At 39.6% G+C, this 19641-nt stretch overlaps 1 protein-coding gene across 2 annotated transcripts in view; it reads left to right on the forward strand.

Annotated features, from left to right (window-relative positions):
• The window catches only part of tiam2a (TIAM Rac1 associated GEF 2a), a 209062-nt gene that overhangs the window by 145880 nt on the left and 43541 nt on the right, over positions 1-19641 (forward strand). The window contains exon 22 of one of the 2 annotated variants that reach the window (XR_012099626.1): positions 13827-14123. The exons of the other annotated variant lie outside the window; for it this stretch is intronic. The gene's annotated coding sequence lies outside the window, so the exon portion shown is untranslated. Of the gene's footprint in view, positions 1-13826; positions 14124-19641 lie in introns of those variants that run through there. 2 annotated transcript variants of the gene reach the window in all.

A 19641-nucleotide genomic window follows, 5' to 3' on the forward strand; every position in this document is an offset into this window, starting at 1 on the left:
ATAAAATTGCTATAGATTACAAAATAAATAATTTGTACAAAAAGGAATAATGAGCTGTTCAAAAATATAATGGTGGAGAGGAAGAAGCTGTTTCTGAATCGTTGAGTATATAGGTCTTCGGGCTCCTGTACCACATCCCTGATTGAGGGCCTGTTCAATGTAGTTAGGGTCCTTGATGCTGGAGGCCATTACCTTGAGGCACTGGCTCTTGAAGATGCCTGTGATGGACTAGCTTAAACTACAACCCTGTTCAGCCTTTTGTGATTCTGTGCACTGGAACCTCCATACCCAAGATGTGAGAAAGCAACCAGTCAGAATGCTTACCAATTTGCAAAAGTCTTTTGGTGACATACCAAATCTCGAAGTTCAAAATAAATTTACTATCAAAGTGTATATATGTTACTATATATTACCTTGAGATTCATTTTCTTGCAGGAATTTAAAGGAAAAATACAAATATAATTTCAGAACTTTGCAAGAACCTACATAAACAGACAAAAACTGATAAACAACCAATGGGCAAAAGAAGACAAACTGCAAATAAAAATAATACTGCACACACAAGTTGCAAGGAGTCCTAGAATATAAGTCTGTAGGTTGTAGAATTAGTTCAGAGTGATGGTGAACGAAGTTATCCATGCTAGGTCAGAAGCCTGATGGTTGCAAGTTAGTAACTTCCTGACCCTGGTGTGTGGCTTCTGTACCTCCTGCCCACTGATAGTAGTGAGAAGAAGGTTGATGCCTTCTTCTGGTAGTACTGCATGTAAACGTACCCGGTGGTGGGGAGAGCTTTACCTGTGATGGACTGAGCTGAATCCACCATTTTCTGTAGGCTTTTCATGGTGCAGCATTCCAGTGTCAGCAGTCAGGGTTTAACTCATGCTGCTGTCGGTACGGGGTCTGTACGTTCTCCCTCTGGCAGCGTGGGTTTCTGCCAGATGCTGCAGTTTCCTCCCACATTTCAAAAGGCAGAAGAATTAGTATGGGCATGCAATGTTGATGCCAGAATATCACGACATTTGCAGACTGCCCCAGCACATCCTCTGATTGTGTTGGTCACTGTCATAAATGACATTTTTTACTAGATTTTGATGTACATATGCCAAAGAAAGCTAATCTTTATCTCTTTTCCTTTCTTGATTATTGGTGTTTCCAATGATGCAATAGTGAGGATACTTTCCACTGGGCGTCTACAGTGGTCAAACTTTATGGTGACGTGCTGAATCTGTGCAAACTTCTAAGAAATAAAAGGTGCTGCTGTGCCTTCTTTGTGATTACATTTTTGTGAGAGCCCCAGGACATATTCTCTAAATGCTAACACCGTGGAATTTAAAACTACTGATCCTCTCCACTTCTGTTTGCTTCCTGTAGTCAATAATTAGCTTTTGTTAACATTCAATGAGAGGTTGTTGACGCACCACTGAACCAGATTTTCAATCTCCCTCCTATAAGCTGATTCTTCCCCACCTTTGCAGTACTGTAGTAGTACTGCAGGCATTCCTGCCAGACTGTTGATAACTGACATAGTAGCATCTGAACTCTATCATTCTTCTTTTAGTTGTTGGTCTCCTGAATTCTCCCCATAGTTCACCATGCTTAAATTCCCTGATTGTCTACATGATTCACTTGGTTACATTCAAACTCAGTTCTCCAGATTATCACTGTTGAAAATTTGTGTCCACTGACACTGTATGCTCAACAGAAGCATAAGTAGAGCAAGATGGAAGTAATTTGTTCATGGGATTGTACAAAAGCTGAAATGCATATGATTAAGAGGATTATACTTGATAATGGGTTAATGTTAACTCAAACTGATTTTGTTAAGATACTGTTCATCTAAGTTTTGTCATGATGCAGAAATGCCCCAAACTTTGCATCAATAAAGCTGACAGAAGCAGAGTTGCCATTTATAGAGTCATAGAAAAGTACAGCACAAAAACAGGCCCATCTAATCTGTGCCAAACCATTTAAATTACCTACTGCCGTTGACCTGCACCTGTACCATAGCCCTCCATACCCCTCCCATCTATTTACCTATCCAAACTTCTCTTAAACGTTGAAATCGAGCTCACATGCACTACTTGCACTGGCAGCTCATTTCACACTCACAACCATCTGAGTGAAAAAGTTTCTTCTTATGTTCCCCTTAAATATTTCCCCTGTCATCCTTAACCCGTAACCTCTAGTTGTTGTCTCACCCAACCTCAGTGGAAAAAGCCTACTTACATTTACTCCATGCATACCCATCATAATTTTGGATATCTCTCTCGAATCTCTCAATATTCTACATTCCAAGGAATAAAGTCCTAACTGTTTCAATCTTCCTATAATTCAGACCCTCAAGTCCCAGTAACATCCTTGTAAATTTTCCCTCTACTCTTTCAGTGTTATTTACATCTTTCCTGTAGGTAGGTAACCGAAACTGTGCACAATACTTAAAATTAGGCCTCACTAACATCTTATACAACTTAAACATAACATTCCATCTTCTGCACTCATTACATTGATTTATGAAAGCCAATGTGCCAAGAGCTATTTTTAAAACCTTTTTGTTGAAACTTATGATCTTTGGAGATATGCATCAGGTCATTGTCTTTACTCTTAATTTCTGACTTTTTTTTTCTTTCTGTAAACATGGATGAAAGATGTGTATCTATGAAAGAGTTGTCTTCATCAGTGGTAAGCAATATTTCTGAGACCTAAATTAATAATGCAAAGAACCCAAGTTCAAGTTCCATCTTTGCTGTCTGAGATTGAATATTTTATTTCCAAATATTTAAATTAAACATCCATGAAAATTATTAAACCATTACTGATTTATAAACGTCCTTCAGGAGAGGAAACCTGCTATGATGAACTGACCTGACTTGTATTCAATCTCATTGCCCTCTGATATGATCTAGAAAGCTAAATGGAATCATCACCTTTCAGTGAACAAGGCTTGAGCTTTAGGTTCCAATCTTGGCAAAGCACATTCCTGAGGATTAGTTTGTGATATGCTACATTTAGTTTATTTTGAAATCAGGATTTCTTTCATATCACAGTAAAAGTTATAAAATTAGAAATACCTGTCAGAGTAATATAACAGTTACAGTATGTTGCCATCCAATATGTTCTGTACTTTGTTATATGCACAATCTTAAGGAATTAGTTTGACTAGAACTTATACCAAAATGTCAAATCATTTTCTGGGGAAAACCAGCAAATTTTAAACATAGAACAGTACAGCAATGAGCAGGTAATTCAGTTTACATTGTGCTAATTTTGATGCCAATTTATACTAATTGTCCTCTTGCTGTGTAATATGCATATCTATACATTATATATTTATCTATCTAAAACCTTCTTAATCCCATCAACCTGCACGTTTCTACTACTATCCCTGATAACCCTTTCTAGGCATCCACCACTCCCTGCATTTTAAAAAGACTTATCCATGTCACCTTTAAACTTACCCCTCTAATCTTAAAAGCATGTTCTCTGGTATTTGACATTTCTACCCTTGAGAAAAGATTCTACCCTATCTATACCTCTTATAATTTTTAAAACCTCTGAGGACTCCCCTCAGGGACTGGCACTCTAGGGAGAACAACCCAAGTATGTCCAACCTTTCCTCTAATCCAAACAGTATTGGGATAAATTTCTTCTGTATCCTTTCCACGTTCTTTGTTTCCTCAATATAATGGGTGACCAGAACTGAATACAATACACCAAGTATGGTCTTACTAAAGTTTAGATATCCACCGCATGACTTCCTTATTCTTGTGTTTAACGCACCTACCAGTAAAGGCAAGCATGCTATCTATATGCCGTCTTTACCACCTTAGCTAAATACTTAACACAAATACATCAGCTGATGGTTTTCTCAATTTGCTTCTAACACTGTCTCACTTAGTGATTTGGAATGATGTGCTACATCACTAGCAATGCAAAGCTGAACACGGATGTAAAGTGAATAAGTAACAATACTAATGGAATATCTTCCAATAGGATAACTTGTCTGTTTCTCAGCTCATGAATATGCTCAGTGGCCACTGTACAACAGTATTTGATACCTCCTGTACGTAATAAAGTGGTCATTGATTGTATGTTCCTGGTCTTCTGCTGCTTTAACCTATCCACTTTGGGGTTTGGCATGTTGTGCATTCAAAGATGCTCTTCTGTGCACCACTGTTATGACATGTTTTTCTTTTGAGTTACTGTTACCTTCCTGTCAGCTTGAACCAGTCTAGCCGTTCTCCTCTGACCTCTCTCATTAATGAGGTGATTTTTGCCCACAAAACTGCCACTCACTGGCTGAATTTGTTTTTGCACCATTTTCTGTGAAGCTCAAACCACCTTGTTTGGCACCAACAACCATGGTCTGAAGTCACTTAGATCACATTTGTTCCCCATTCTGATGTCTGGTCTGAACAATTGCACATCTTGATCTTGTCTACATTTTTTTCTACATTGAGTTGCTGCCACATGATTGGCTTATTGCACATTTGCAATAGCAAGCAGTTGTATAAGTGCACCAAATAAAGTGGCCACTGAGTGTTTATTGTTCCAATAAAATGTTATTTTAGTTTAATGTTTAGTTTAGCTCTGAACTTATCATCTGTCATTTCTAATTTTCCCAAATTATTAAATACCTTAATACTCAAAAGTGAGGATCCATTAGGGAAAATAGGCATAGATATCGTTTGAGGATGCAGTCCAACTTAGATATTAAATATGTTTCAAGATGAGCCGTTTCCACTTCTGGTTATTTGTTTTTGATTTATCCGTGATTTATGTATTAGTCAGTGTGCAGATGATACCAAAGTTGAGTATGTGATTGCAAATAAGCAAGAAAGGACTGCAAGAGATATCAATAGATTGTTCAGGTCAACAGAAAAGCGGTAAATAGAATTACACGATCAGCGAAATGTGAAGTAATGATTTGGGAAAGCAAAAAGGCAATGAAATACAAAATGAGAAGATTTAGAAATGTAGAAGAAGAGTGGTATCTTGGGATGTATTTCAGAATTCCATGAAGATTGAAGTTTTGAATATAAGTTGGTAAAGAACACCTTTGAACTGCTTGTTTTTATTGGTTAAGATGCAGAACATAAGTGCAGCAAGTTTATGCCAGGACTGCAGAAAACAATTGCTACAACCTGGAGTACTTGGAAGTAGGTACAGAGGAGACGTCAGTTTTTTATGCAGAGAGTGGTGAGTGTGTGGAATGGGCTGCCGGCGACAGCAGTGGAGGCGGAAACAATAGGGTCTTTCAAGAGACTCCTGGATGGCTACATGGAGCTTTGAAAAATAGAGGGCTATGGGTAAAGCCGAGGTAGTTCTAAGGTAGGGACGTGTTTGGCACAGCTTTGTGTGCCGAAGGGCCTGTATTGTGCTGTATGTTTTTCTATGTTTCTACTTTGCACACTTCTGGTCACCACAGAAGAGCAAAATTGTGTTGCCACTGAAGTAGTTAAAGAGGTGATTCATGAGAGGTGTGCCAAGAACAAACAGTCTTGGCTAAGAGGAAGGGATTGCATAGATTGGATTTGTAATATTTTCAGGAGAAGAGATTTAATAATCTATAAAATTATGAAGAACCAGTTAGGTTCTTCTTAGCCACTTAATTACCCATTGATTGGAGGTCACAGACATAAGATTTATAGTTGAAGGTAGCTGAAAATTTTTAGTGTGAACAGACATCCAAAAATGGTTATAAAGTTAGAAACAGCTAATATGAATACAGTTGACAGTATGATTCTCATTTCCACAAATCTGATTATTCTTTATGAAGCACTTCTTGCTAAATAAGCCAGAAAGCTGTGTACCCTGGAGAGTTTTTTAAATTCTGAGCCTTTGAAAAGAGGAGTCATTATTTACCTATACATACATAAAAGGGCTACTAGGTAGACTTCTGGGGGTGTGGGGGGAAGAAAATCAGATGCTCATTATATCTGGAGCTTTTTGTGCTGGTCTATACAGACTTGCATAGGCAGCAGTTATCGTTCTCTCATTAATGTCAGTGTGCTTGCTACTGTCTAATGAAAGAAGTTGAATGATTTACAAGAAGATTTTTCCAGCACTCAAAAGGCCCACCAAGGTATAGTACCTCACTTAACAGTCATGATCAATTTAGCATTGCAGTTGATTGTTCAGACAAATTGAGCAATATGCTTGTCAGACCAGATAAATTTCAATGGTTAGGTTTGGTAGACCATCTAAGCAGCTCAGTCTTGATCTGAAACATCAACCATCTATTTGTCTGTGCAGATACTGCCTGACCAGGTACATTCCTCCGTCAGTTCTTTTGCTCCAGATTCCAGCATTAGTAGTTTTTTGTGTCAAAAGTTAATGTTAATACCATATGTTGCTTTAGAGCAAAGTGATGGTGAAGGTGGGTGAAATTATCTTAAATGCTGGGTATCCAACAAAGTTATATGACCAGGTGTGACACAAATTCATTGGTCTACCTATACCAGTCCAATCCAGAAAACTAGTATCTAAAGATTGAAGAGAGATAAAGATTAGCTTTATTTGTCACATGTACATTGAAAGATAGAGTGAAATGTTGTGTTTCCATCAAATTAAATCAGCAAAGATTGTGCTAGGTTGTCCTCAAGTGTCGTCACGCTTCCAGCACCAATGTGCCCACAAATCATTAACCCTAACTGTGCGTTGTTGGAATGTGGGAGGAAACCGGAGCATCCAGAGGAATCCACACAGTCAAGGGGAGAACGTACACACTTCTTGCAGACAGTGGCAGGAAACTAACCCCAATCTTAAAGCTGGCACTGTAAAGCGTTGTGCTAACTATTATGCTACTGTGCCACTTGTATTCCATATCTGAGATCCATTGAAAGAAACAAATGCTTACACTGGATAATTAAATCCAGCTGTTTGATAATACTTTGAACATGAAAGCTGCCATGTTTTTACTAAAGAACTTAAATATTCAAGATTGTTTAATGTCATTTCCAGTACACAGTGTAAATGAGAATGAAATAATTGTTGCTCCGAATCCGATGCAGCACAAGGAAAAACAACAAGATAAAGAACAGAATAATTTTAAAAAATACAATAAATTTAAATAGATCAATCCATAAAGTGATGCAAGGAGCAGGAGTGTCTGTGCATATGGTGACTGACAGAAAATGAAATAGTAGTAGTGCTGGGGTGGGTTAATGGGTCAAAGTGTTGATCAAGCTTGGTGAAAATAACTGTTTTTGAATCTGGTGGTCCTGGCATGGATGTTATATAACCACCTCCCTGATGAAAGTGGGACAAACAGCAAGGAGAAATTTTGGACCGTTCTTCCATACAAAACTGTTTTAAGTTCATTGATATTTCTGGGATATCTTGCATGAACAGCCCTCTCTAGGTCATGCCACAGCATCTTAATAAGGTCTGGACTCTGACTTGGCCATTCCAAAACACAAATTTTCTTCTTTTAAACCATTTTGCTGTTGATATTCTGTTGCATCATCCAACTTATATTAAGCTTCAGGTCATGGACCACTCTCCTAACATTCTCCTGTAAAATGTCTTCATGAAATTTTGAATTCATTGCTCCGTCAACAATTGCAAGCTGTCCAGGTCCTGAGGCAGCAAATCAGCCCAAATCATGATGCTCTTTCCACCATGGGATGAATTTTGGCTTTGGTGTGCAGTGCCCTTTTTCCTCCAAACATAGTGGTATGCATTTCTGCCAAAAAGTTTAATTTTTGTTCATCTGTCCGCGAATATTGTCTCAGAAGCATTGTGAAACATCCATGTGGTCTTTTGCACACTTGAGAGACACAACAATATTTTTTTTTTGGAGAGCAGTAGTTTCCTCTGTGGTGTCCTTCCATGAACGCCATTCTTGTTCAGTGTTTTTCTTATAGTAGACGCATGAACAGACATTAGCAAGTTCTAGAGATTTCTGCAGGTCTTTTATTTTAACCCTTGGGTTCTTTTTTACCTCATTCAGCATTGTATGTTGTGCTCTTGGTGTGATCTTTGCAGGACACCCACTCGTAGGGAGAGTAGCAACTACTGAATTTCCTCCATTTGTAGACAATTTTTCTTTCTGTGGATTGATGAACACTCAAGTCTTCAGAAATGCTTTTATAGCCTTTTCCAGCTTCATGTATCTCTACAATTCTTCTAAAGTCTTCTGCAAGTTATTTTGATCAAGGCATGGTGCCCAGATACAGATCTTTCTTGAGAAGAGCAGGCTCTGTCAGTAACCTGACTGTGTGTGTGTTTTTATTGGGCAGGGCAGCTCTACAACCCACATCTCCAATCTCAGAATAGCTCCTGGCTCCAAATAGCTTTTTTAGAAGGCATTACCCCAGAGGTTCACATACTTTTTTGAACCTAGACTGTGATTGTTTAAATTGTGTAGCTTAGGCAGATTGTGTTTCCCTATTGTTGTGACTTAGATGAAGATCAGACCACTGAGTAATTAATGGAGAAAACCAGGTAATTGCAAAGGGTTCAAAAACTTTTTCTTGCAACTATATATCCTTGATGACGGGTAGGCTGGTGCCCGTGATGCGTTGGGTAGTTTTGAATACCCGTTTGAGAGCCATTCTGTCTTGCTACAGTGCAATTTCCATCCATACAGTGATGCAACACGTTAGGTTGCTCTCTACTGCATATCTGTAGAATGACAGAAAAAAGAAACAGAGAATCTAATCTTCTGTTCTACTGAAGTCTGCATATGATCTCCACATTGGTGGTATCTTGATCACCAAGCAGTGAGTTGGTAGACTCCATATTGGAGGCATAAAAACCGAGGAGTGCATTTTTAATTATTTCAATATGCAGTGGTTTAGGTCTGGAAATTACATTCACAAAAGAAATACAAGTAGGAATTGCTGCTAGTTGTTAATAACTCAATTTTTAACATGTCTGAGTGGATTTGCTGTTATAATGGTCAATCGGTGTTGTGGAGTATCACATTTATTTATCCGTTGGTATAATGTCTGCACAACACACAGATCAACATTCTAGAATAAAACCATGCATTTTATGGGAAAACTTGCAGATGTCAATAGGACTGGTCCTAAACTTACTGATGAAGATTGGAAACTGAGATTTAAAGCATAGCAAGGAGGTTAAAGGGTGCGATATATTAAATTATATACCAAGTATAATTCAAGATTATAATTTCAAAGCAGGATAAGAGGTTAGTGGAGTTTATTAGACAATTGCCTCCAGTTCAACAAGTTCAAAGTAAATTTAATATCAAAGTACATACAGGTATATACCACCGTATTTTACTCTGAGATTTTCTTCCAGAGATTCACAATAGTTACAAAGAAAAGCAATAGAATCAATGAAAAGCTACACATAAACAAACGATGAAGAGTCTCGGCCCGAAATGTTGACTGCTCATTTCCACGGATGCTGCCCGACATGCTGAGTTCTTCCAGCTTGTCGTACGTGTTGATTTGACCACAGCATCTGCAGAGTACTTTGTGTCTACATAAACAAAGATGGACAAACAACCAATCCTTGAAAGTGAGCCCATAGGTTGTGGAATCAGTTCAGCATTAAGGTGAATGAAGTTATCCAATCTGGTTCAGGAGCCCGACAGTTGAGGGGTAATAACTTCCAGAACCTGAAAGAGTGGTCCTAAGGCTCCTGTACCTCCTTAATGGGAGCAGCAAAAAGTGAGCTTGGCCTAGATGGTAGGGGTCCTTGATGATAGATGCTGCTTTCCTGCACAGCATTCCTTGTAGGATGTGCTCAGTGGTGGAGAGGGCTTTTCCTGTGTTGGACTGGACTATATCCAGTCCTTTTTGTAGGCTTTTCCATTCAAGGGCATTGGTGTTTCAATACCAAGACGTGATGTAACCAGTCAGTATACTCTCCACCGTGCATCTATAGGTTTGTCAGTTTCAGGTGACAAGCTGAATCTTCACAAACTTCTAAGTAGAGAAGTGCCTTCTTTGTAATATCACTTATATGCTGGACTCAGGACAGATATGATATTGCCAAGGAATTTAAAGTTACTGACCCTCTCCACTTCTGATTCCCTGATGACAACTGGCTCATGGACCTCCAATTTCCTCCTCCTATAGTCAATTATCAGCTCTTAGGTTTTGCTGACATTGAGTGAGAAGTGCTGTTGCAACATTCATTGAGATTTTCAATCTCCCTCCTATATGCTGATTTGTCAACCATCTTCAATTTGGCCAACCATGGTGTCGTCAGCAAACTTAAATATGACATTGGAGCTGTACTTAGCCTCTCAGTCAAAGGGGATGGAGCAGAAGGTATTGCTGTAAACATTCACATGGATCTGCCAGGCAAGAAAGCAGGAACAAAAGCCTTCAGGGCAACTGAAATTATACTTTGTATTACAATGGGATAGTTCAGTGACAAGTCTAGTCACTTCTCGTCTCCTAGTTTCTTACATTTTTTTTCAATCACACAAATATGAATGTGAAACAATCGAAACTGACTACTCAGTAACAAGACAATTCTAATAGAAGAATCCAAAGATAAGTTGTCAGCCATGATCAAATGGCAGGACAAACTCAATGGGCCAAAATTTCTGCTCCTATGTCTTAGGAACTGTGTAACGATTTTCTGAGTGGCCTTTCAGTCACAGATTTATGATTATCGAGTTCAATCCAGAAGTATGTACATCACTCAGTGATTTTGTAATAACCTAAGCATGAGGATAGAATGTGAAGCGGCAGTAGACAGAAGCTTGCATTTCAGAAAATGTGAAATGGGTGCAGTCAAATCAATCTTTAAAATTAGCCTTTGACATTTTACTGAAGGAAATGTTGTCCAGAGATATATCTGTTAGTTAACAGCTGAAAACACAATTTTAAAGATTAGATTCTCAGTTTTCCTCAAATTTCTTTAACATTGATCACTAGGTTTACAGTCACAGTATGAGTTCCCATAATGCACTGATGATTTGTCTTCCATTTTGACCAAACATTTCATTGAAGCAGTGGGCTTCCTAATATTAAAATAGTGCAATAGTGTGTGACGAGCAAAGGATAACATTAAAGAAATATATCATGTTTGCGACAATATATATCCTACAGGTGCAAATAGCCAACAGGAAAAGAAGTTCATCTGTGGCTTACAAGACAGGTTAAAGATGAATTAGATCAAAGAAAAATTGTATTGGCAAAAGTGCAGTAAGCCCAAGGTTCGGGAAACAAAATCAGAATTTGGTGAAAGGAGGGTCAGAATGCTGGAGGAAAGTGTATACATGAGTATTCTATGGATAAACTTAGTAGCACAGAATAATAAGTTCAATATATATAAAAAAGACAAAAATCATGTAAGTGATTGTGGATGCATTTCAGACTGAAACGGAAGGTGTTATTTTGGGAACCACATGTTCCCATCCTTGGTCTGTCTTTGGTGGAACAAATTACAAAAAAAAATCAGAAAAAGTGGAGAACCACATGTTTAGAATTAATAAGGAGCTGAAATAAAAATAGTGGAAAAGCAAAGTACTAGAGAAATAAATGTAACTGAAAGCTGATAAATCCCCAGGACCTGATGACCCACATCTCTTTGTTTTGAAGCAGATGGTAATGGAGGTCAGGGGTTCCGAACCTTTTTCATGCCATGGACCAACAGCATTAAGCAAGGGTCCGTGGATCCCAGGTTGGGAACCCCTGATGGCGATAATAGTAGATGCCTTGGTTGCCTTCTGGATGGATTGCTAACAAATGAAACCTTTCTAATTAAGAAAGAATAGAGAGGGAAAATATAAGAACCAATTATTAAGGTATTTAGAAAATAATAATAGGTTTTATTAGAGTTATATAAATTTAAATACAGGAAATCATCTTTGACAAAGCAGCCCAAGTTTTTAGAAGTTGTGGCCAGCAAAATAGATAAAGGTAACCCAGTGCAAATGATATATTTAATGTTACAGAAGGCCTTTGATGAGATATAATAGAAGGGGTAATTTAAAATTAGAGCAAAAGGAATTTGGGATTAGTGACATAGATTGAGAATTGGTTCACAGAAAACAGGAAGTGAGAATAAACAGGTAATTTCTGGTGAGAAACGGTGACTAGTGGTGTTCTGCAGGGATTAATGCTGGGACCCAAATGTTTACGATCTATATCAGTAATTTGGGTGAGAAGAGCAAGTGTAAAATATCCAGGTTTCAAAGGTAGATGTAAAGAGACTTAAGGAGAATCTAGATAGGCTAAGTGATGAACAAGAACATGATGGATAGAATATAATATAGAAAAAAGGGAAATCATCCATTTTGATAGAAAAAATAGTAAGTTTTCTGCAGCAAAATTACTAATTGGTGTTCAAATGGAGCTGGATATTCTTCTATGCAAATTACTGAAAGCTACAAGCTGATCAAACAAGCAATTACGAAGGTAGACAATATGTTAAAGGTGTATTGCAAGAAAATTTGAGTACAAGGATAGTGAGATTTTGCTGCAATAAAACAAGGCTCAAATGAGAGAACACCTGGAATGTTGCGAATGAGTCTACCTATGTAAGGAAGGATATACTTGTGATGGAAGACTGTAGGTTCATCAAATTATTGCCTGGGACATAGGGGGGAAAGTTAAGCAGACTGAATCATAACACAGAAGGAGACCCTTTAGCCTGTTGGACTCCTAGTTGATCAATCCCATATTTCTTCCTCATTACTCGGTAGCCCTGCAATTTATTCTTCTTCATACCTGTCAACTCCCCTTTTCCTCATACCCTCCCATAGGTGGGGGTTGATTTCTGAAAAAGCCATTTAGCCTACCAGCACACATTTGGATCATGAGAGTAAAACAGAGAACACAGCAGACACCCACACTGTCTCACGCAAAATGTTCACTCTCAACAGCATCCAAGATCAGTATCAAACGTAGGTCCTTGGGGATATGAGGCAGCAGCGGAATAAAATTTTTCCTGGGCCTGACGGTAGATACAAATAGGATGTTTCTCCTGGACAGGATGTCCAGAACTAGAGGTATTGTCTCAGAATAAGGGGTTAACCATCAAGTTGCAGAGGAGAAGAAATGTCTTCAGCCAGAGGAGAGTGAATCTTGGGAATGTGCTACCCAGCAGGGTTGTGGGAGCTTAGCCACTGAATGTGGTGATAAATGGATGAAACATGAAGAAAGGGATACAAGTCTGATGCAAGGAAGTGTTGCTATTGAGGAGGAACAGCCATTATCTTTCGGATTGTAGTAGGAGCGAAGGATGAAATGCTCTACTCCATTTTTATGTAACTGCAAAAGATGCAGCACCTACCCTTTTCACTTCTCCCTTGCAGGCCCAAACATGACTTGAAATTGGAGAAGTTATTTACTTGCACTTCTTCCAAGTTACTGCATCTGGCCGTGGTGGTCAAATTCAAATTGGGTGACTGGTCAGTTGCAAGGATGACCCTGAGCTTCCAGTTGACTATCATTTTATTTTTTCATTCCACTCTCATTCTGACTTCCTACACCATTCCATAGAGACTAAGTAAATTCAAGGGACTGAACCTCATTTTTCAACTAGGACTTCAGGACTCAACTTTGAATTCAACAGATATTTAGCCATTCTATCTGTGAACATCAGTTTTCTAACATTTGTGCATTTTTTCCTCTCCTCTTCATTCCCCTCATCTGATATTTCAATTTTCATTGATCTGTTCCTATTTGTACCTCCTCTACATTATATTTGTTATTTAAGCAGCCTCTTTCAGTGAGCATCTTCACCATTGGGTCCTTCTCTCCAAGTATCCACCCTGTGAAAGACTTTTTTTATTCTCAACAATCCCTGCCGTTTCTCTGCAACTTAATACTTGTATTTAACTTTAATGAAAGTTTAAAGAATTTAAAACATTACCTCTGTCTTTCTTTTCACAGTTGCTGCTTGACCTGCTGAATATTTCCAACATTTTCAATTTGATTTCATTACCGTATACTGATTTTGTTTAAGTAGTATTTGCTGCTATATAAATATATTATAGCACAAATTAGATCTTACAATGCACATTGCTACTTCTGAATGGATTATCAAGGTTAAAATTTCCATCTTTCTCAAATAAACATTATTTTGTAAATTGGTAATTTTGATTGCTGCACTAAAAATAGCTGCTTGTGAAATCTCTATTGACAATTAATTGCATAGGAGGTTTGTGTTAATTACGCAGTGATTGTTTTGTTAGAGTTGTAAAAGACCCTATTACAATGTTGATGAAATAAACACTTTTAAATCACAATGTGTAAACATTGCAAGCAGAGTTTTATTGCTACATCGTCATTTGATTAATCACAAAATCAATGGGCAAGACTTTGCCAGGAACTGCCAGCAGTTCCGTGTAGAATTGCTAGCATTAACCCAAATCTTCCAAATGGGGAAATCCCAAACTTGTTATTTGGGATCTGCCAGTGATTTTCCTGTGCTTCCATTGCTGAACTACACATGAAGTCCAGTAGCAGAACATAACTTATTGTATTCCCAAGTATTTGCATTGGAGAATCTGCAACCTGCCACAGAAATAACATGTTCATTTATATGGAGAAGAATGATTACACATGAAAAGGGTATAGTGACTACTTGTTATGAATTATGATGGCCTTAATGTTTCAAATTATCTATTAGTGCGTAAGCTTTAAAATTATTTTAAAATAGCAATTTCAAAAATATTTGGTTGATTTTTAGTTTTTAAATTCTGAAGATTAGGAACATTCAGAAGAAGCCAAAGCCTTTGACAAGTTTGACAGCTGATTTGGACTTTGCTGCCATTTTTAGAATTTAGTTTATTTTGGCTGATCACATGACAACATTATTTCACACATAGCCCAGGTGCTGCACCAGGCCCTACCACATTGAATTTTTATTCTATCAGGAAGAGAACAACAAGGAATCTGGGAAAACTAAGTACAAACTTCTTCCATATGTGAGCAGCTGCAGGTTTTCACTTACTTCTGCTTTATTCAATGGGCCCGATTTCAATATTCTCATTACATTCAAGCAAGTTAAGCTCACTGTTGTTGAAGTGCAAGGAATGTAGCAGCTTCAAGCATGTGTTAGATATGTGGCTGAACTCGCATATCCTGATGTTGATGATCCAGTAGTGCTACTCTGCTGTTTGTGATGATGATTTGGCATTTCAGTGTTTGCCTCCCCTTTGAACTATGTTGAATAAACAATAGAAACTAAACTTCTAATAAAAAATTAATTTTGTCCTTTTCTTTTAACAATGTGATCATTGTTAATTATTGTAATAATAGAATCATAGTCATACAGCATTGAAACAGGCACACTGGCCCACAGCATTTGTGCCGATCATCATGCCTATCTTCCATATTATATTAATTCCATAACCTCATATGTCTTGTTCATTCATGTACCTGTCCAGATGCCTCTTCGATATTGTTATGGTTCTTTCTTCTACCACCACTTCTGGCAGCTCTTTCCAGATGGCAGCTATTCTTTTCATGGAAGATATATCCCTCAGATCCTCTTTAAACTTCTCCCTTGTCACCATAAACCTATGGCTTCTAGTGTTGGATACCCTTACTGTAGGAAACAGACACTGGCTATTTGTCCTATCTATGCTTATAATTTTACATACCTCTGCCACGTCACCTCTCAGCCTCCTTCACCCTGGGGAAAACAGACACAACCTATCCAGTCTCCAATCCAGGCAACGTCATTGTGAATCTTTTCCATTCTGTTTCGAGCTTAATTTTGCCCTTCCTGAGGTGTGCTACCAAGAACTGTACACAATACTCCAAGTGCAGCCTAACCAATGTTTTGTGCAGCTGTAAATTGATGTCCCAATAGCTATATTCAGTGCCTCAGTTGATAAAGGCAAACACCTCATATACCTTCCTCACCGCCCTATCTACCTGTGTTTCCATTTTAAAGGAACTATGTACTTGCACTCCAAGGTCTTTGTGTTCATCAACACTCCCCATGGCCCTGCTTTTTATTGTGTATTTTCTGCCCTGCTTTAACTTCCCATGTATCAGTTTGTATGTGTCCCAGTCCATCTGCCATTCCCTTGCCTAATTTCCTTGTTAATTTCTTTGTCGTAACCTTAGGCAATGTTCTTCAATGGTCACCATTCCAGCAACTTTGGAATTATCTGCAAATGTATTAATCATGCTGCCTACATTCTCATCTGAATCATTAATATATATGACAAACAACAGAGGACCCAACACCGATTCTTGTGGCACACAACTAGTCACAGGCCTCTGATCCGAAAAATAACACTCCACTTCCATCCTCTGCCAATTTGCTAACTCACCCTGGATTTCATGCCTTCTAATCTTCTGGACCAGTCCATTGTGCGATGCAAACAGTACCTCATAATCCCCTTGATCACCTCTTCAAAAAATTCAGTCAGATTTGTGAGATTTTATTTCCCACACTACAAAGCCATACTGACTGTCCCTGATTATTTCTTGCATGTTCAAATGCCAAAAAAGTCCTGTCCCTCAAAATCCTCACCAATAATGTGCCCACTGATGTGTCACTAGCCTGTAGTTCCCTACTTAGTACAACACCGGGTAACATCCAGCAAGCACGTGGATGTCGGCCAGTGAGAACAGCGGGAAGAGTTTAAAAGCGAACAGAGTTGAGAAGGTGATGGTTATTTCTTCAGCAGTTTGAACAGGGCACAACTGCGCAAGCATGTGCAGGTCAGCCTGTGAGAACAGCGGGAAGAGTTTAAAAGGAGGACAGATTTACAAAGCGGGCGACAGAGTAGAAAGGTTTTGGCTCAATGGGGCTTCGGCAATAAAGGGTCGAGGCAAGGTAGGTTATCTGTTTAAAATAAAGACATAGAGTATGTGTGTGAGGTTGGTTTTCTGTGCTCGGTGTCAGATGTGGGAAGTCCTAGAGACTCCCGGCCTCCTGGACAACCACATCTACACCAGGTGTGTCAAGCTGCAGCTCTTTAGAGACCGTGTTAGGGAACTGGAGATGCAGCTCCATCACCTTCGTCTGGTCAGGGAGAATGAGGAGGTGATACAGAGGAGCTATAGGCAGGTAGTCACCCCTGGACCACAGGAGACAGAGAAGTAGGTAACAGTCAGGAGAGGGAAGGGCAAGAAGAAAGTACTAAGAGAGTACCCCAGTGGCTGTCCCCTTAACAAAAAGTATTCCTGTTTGAGTACTGTGGGGGGGGGGGGAACAGCCTACCTGGGGGAAGCAACAGTGGTTGCGCCTCTGGCACAGAGCCTGGCCCTGTGGCTCAGATGGGTAGGGAAAGGAAGAGGATGGCAGCAGTGATAGGGGACTCTATAGTTAGGGGGTCAGAAAGGCAATTCTGTGGACGCAGGAAAGAAACGCAGATGGTAGTTTGCCTCCCAGGTGCCAGGGTCCAGGATGTTTCTGACTGCGTCCACGATATCTTGAAGTGGGAGGTAGGACAGCAAGAGGTCATGGTACATACTGGTACCAATGACATAGGTAGGAAAAGGGAGGAGGTCCTGAAAAAAGACTACAGGGAGTTAGAAAAGAAGTTGAGAAGCAGGACCTCAAAGGTAGTAATCTCGGTACTGCCTGTGCCACATGACAGTGAGTATAGGAATAGAATGAGGTGGAGGATAAATGTGTGGCTGAGGGATTGGAGCAGGGGGCAGGGATTCAGATTTCTGGATCATTGGGACCTCTTCTGGGGCAGGTGTGACCTATACAAAAAGGACGGGTTACAATTGAATCTGAGGGGGACCAATATCCTGGCGGGAAGGTTCACGAAGGCTGTTGGGGAGAGTTTAAACTAGAATAGCTGGGGGGGGGGGGGTTAGAAACCAAACTGAAGTGACAGAGGAAAGGAGGTTGGCTCACAAATCTCACAAATTGGAGACAGTGCGAAAGGAAGGATAGGCAGGTGATAGAGAAAGGACGCGCTCAGTCTGATGGTTTGAGATGTGTCTATTTTAATGTGAGGAGTATCATGAATAAAGTGGTTGAGCTTAGAGTGTGGATCAGCAATTGGAGCTGTGATGTTGTGGACATTACAGAGACTTGGATGGTGCAGGGGCAGAAATGGCTACTTCAAGTGCCAGGCTTCAGATGTTTCAGAAAGGATAGGGAGGGAGGAAAAAGAGGTGGGGGCATGGCACTGTTGACCAGGGATAATGTCACGGCTGCAGAAAAGGAGGAAGTCATGGAGGGGTTGTCTATGGAGTCTCTGTGGGTGGAAGTTAGGAATAGGAAGGGATCAATAACTCTACTGGGTGTTTTTTATAGACCAACCAATAGTAACAGGGACATCGAGGAGCAGATAAGGAGACAGATTCTGGAAAGGAGTAATAATAACTAAGGGTTGTAATGGTGGGAGATTTTAATTTCCCAAAAATTGATTGGCATCTCCCTAGAGTGAGGAGTTCAGATGGAGTGGAGTTTGTTAGGTGTGTTCAGGAAGGTTTCTTGACACAATATGTAGATAAGCCTACAAGAGGAGAGGCTGTACTTGATCTGGTATTGGGAAATGAACCTGGTCAGGTGTCGGGTCTCTCAGCGGTAGAGCATTTTGGAGATAGTGATCACAATTCTATCTCCTTTACCATAGCATTGGAGAGGGATAGAAACAGACAAGTTAGGGAAACATTGGAGTAAGGGGAAGTTTGAGGCTATCAGGCAGGAACTTGGAAGCATAAATTGGAAACAGATGTTCTCAGGGAAATATACAAAAGAAATGTGGCAAATGTTCAGGGGATGTTTGCATAGGGTTCCGAATAGGTATGTTCTAATGAGACATAGAAAGGATGATAGGGTACAAGATCTGTGGTGCACAAAGGCTATTGTAAATCTAGTCCCAAGAAAAAGAGCTTATGAAAGATTCCAAAAACTAGGTAATTATATGAATCTAGAAGATTATAAGCTAGCAGGAAGAAGCTTAAGAATGAAATTAGGAGAGCCAGAAGGGGCCATGAGAAGGCCTTGGCGGTCAGGATTAAGGGAAACCCCCCCCCCCCCCCCAAGGCATTTTACAAGTATGTGAAGAGCAAGAGGATAAGACATGAGAGAATCGGACTAATCAAGTGTGACAATGGAAAAGTGTGGAACCAGAGGAGATAGTGGAGGTACTTAATAAATACTTTGCTTCAGCATTCACTACGGAAAAGGATCTTGGCGATTGTAGTGATGACTTGCAGCAGACTGAAAAGCTTGAGCATGTAGATATTAAGGAAGAGGATGTGCTGGAGCTTTTGGAAAGCATCAAGTTGATTAGTCACCAGGACCAGATGAGATATACCCCAGGCTACTGTGGGAAGCGAGGGAGGAGATTGCTGAACCTCTGGCAGTGATCTGTGCATCACCAATGAGGACGGGAGAGGTTCCGGAGGATTGGAGGGTTGCGAATGTTGTTCCCTTATTCAAGCAAGGGAGTAGGGATAGCCCAGGAAATTATAGGCTAGTGAGTCTTACTTCAGTAAGTTGATGGAGAAGATCCTGAGAGGCAGGATTTATGAACATTTGGAGAGGCATAATATGATTAGGGATAGTCAGCATGGCTTTGTCAAGGGCAGGTCGTGCCTTACGAACCTGATTGAATTTTTTGAGGATGTGACTAAGCATGTTGATGAAGGTGAGCCGTAGATGAAGTGTATATGGATTTCAGCAAGGCATTTGATAAGGTACCCCATGCAAGGCTTATTGAGAAAGTAAGGAGTCATGGGATCCAAGGGGACATTGCTTTGTGGATCCAGAACTGGC

The sequence above is a fragment of the Hemitrygon akajei genome, chromosome 7 (genome assembly GCF_048418815.1).
Source record: "Hemitrygon akajei chromosome 7, sHemAka1.3, whole genome shotgun sequence".
In the NCBI taxonomy this organism is placed as follows: Eukaryota; Metazoa; Chordata; class Chondrichthyes; order Myliobatiformes; family Dasyatidae; genus Hemitrygon; species Hemitrygon akajei.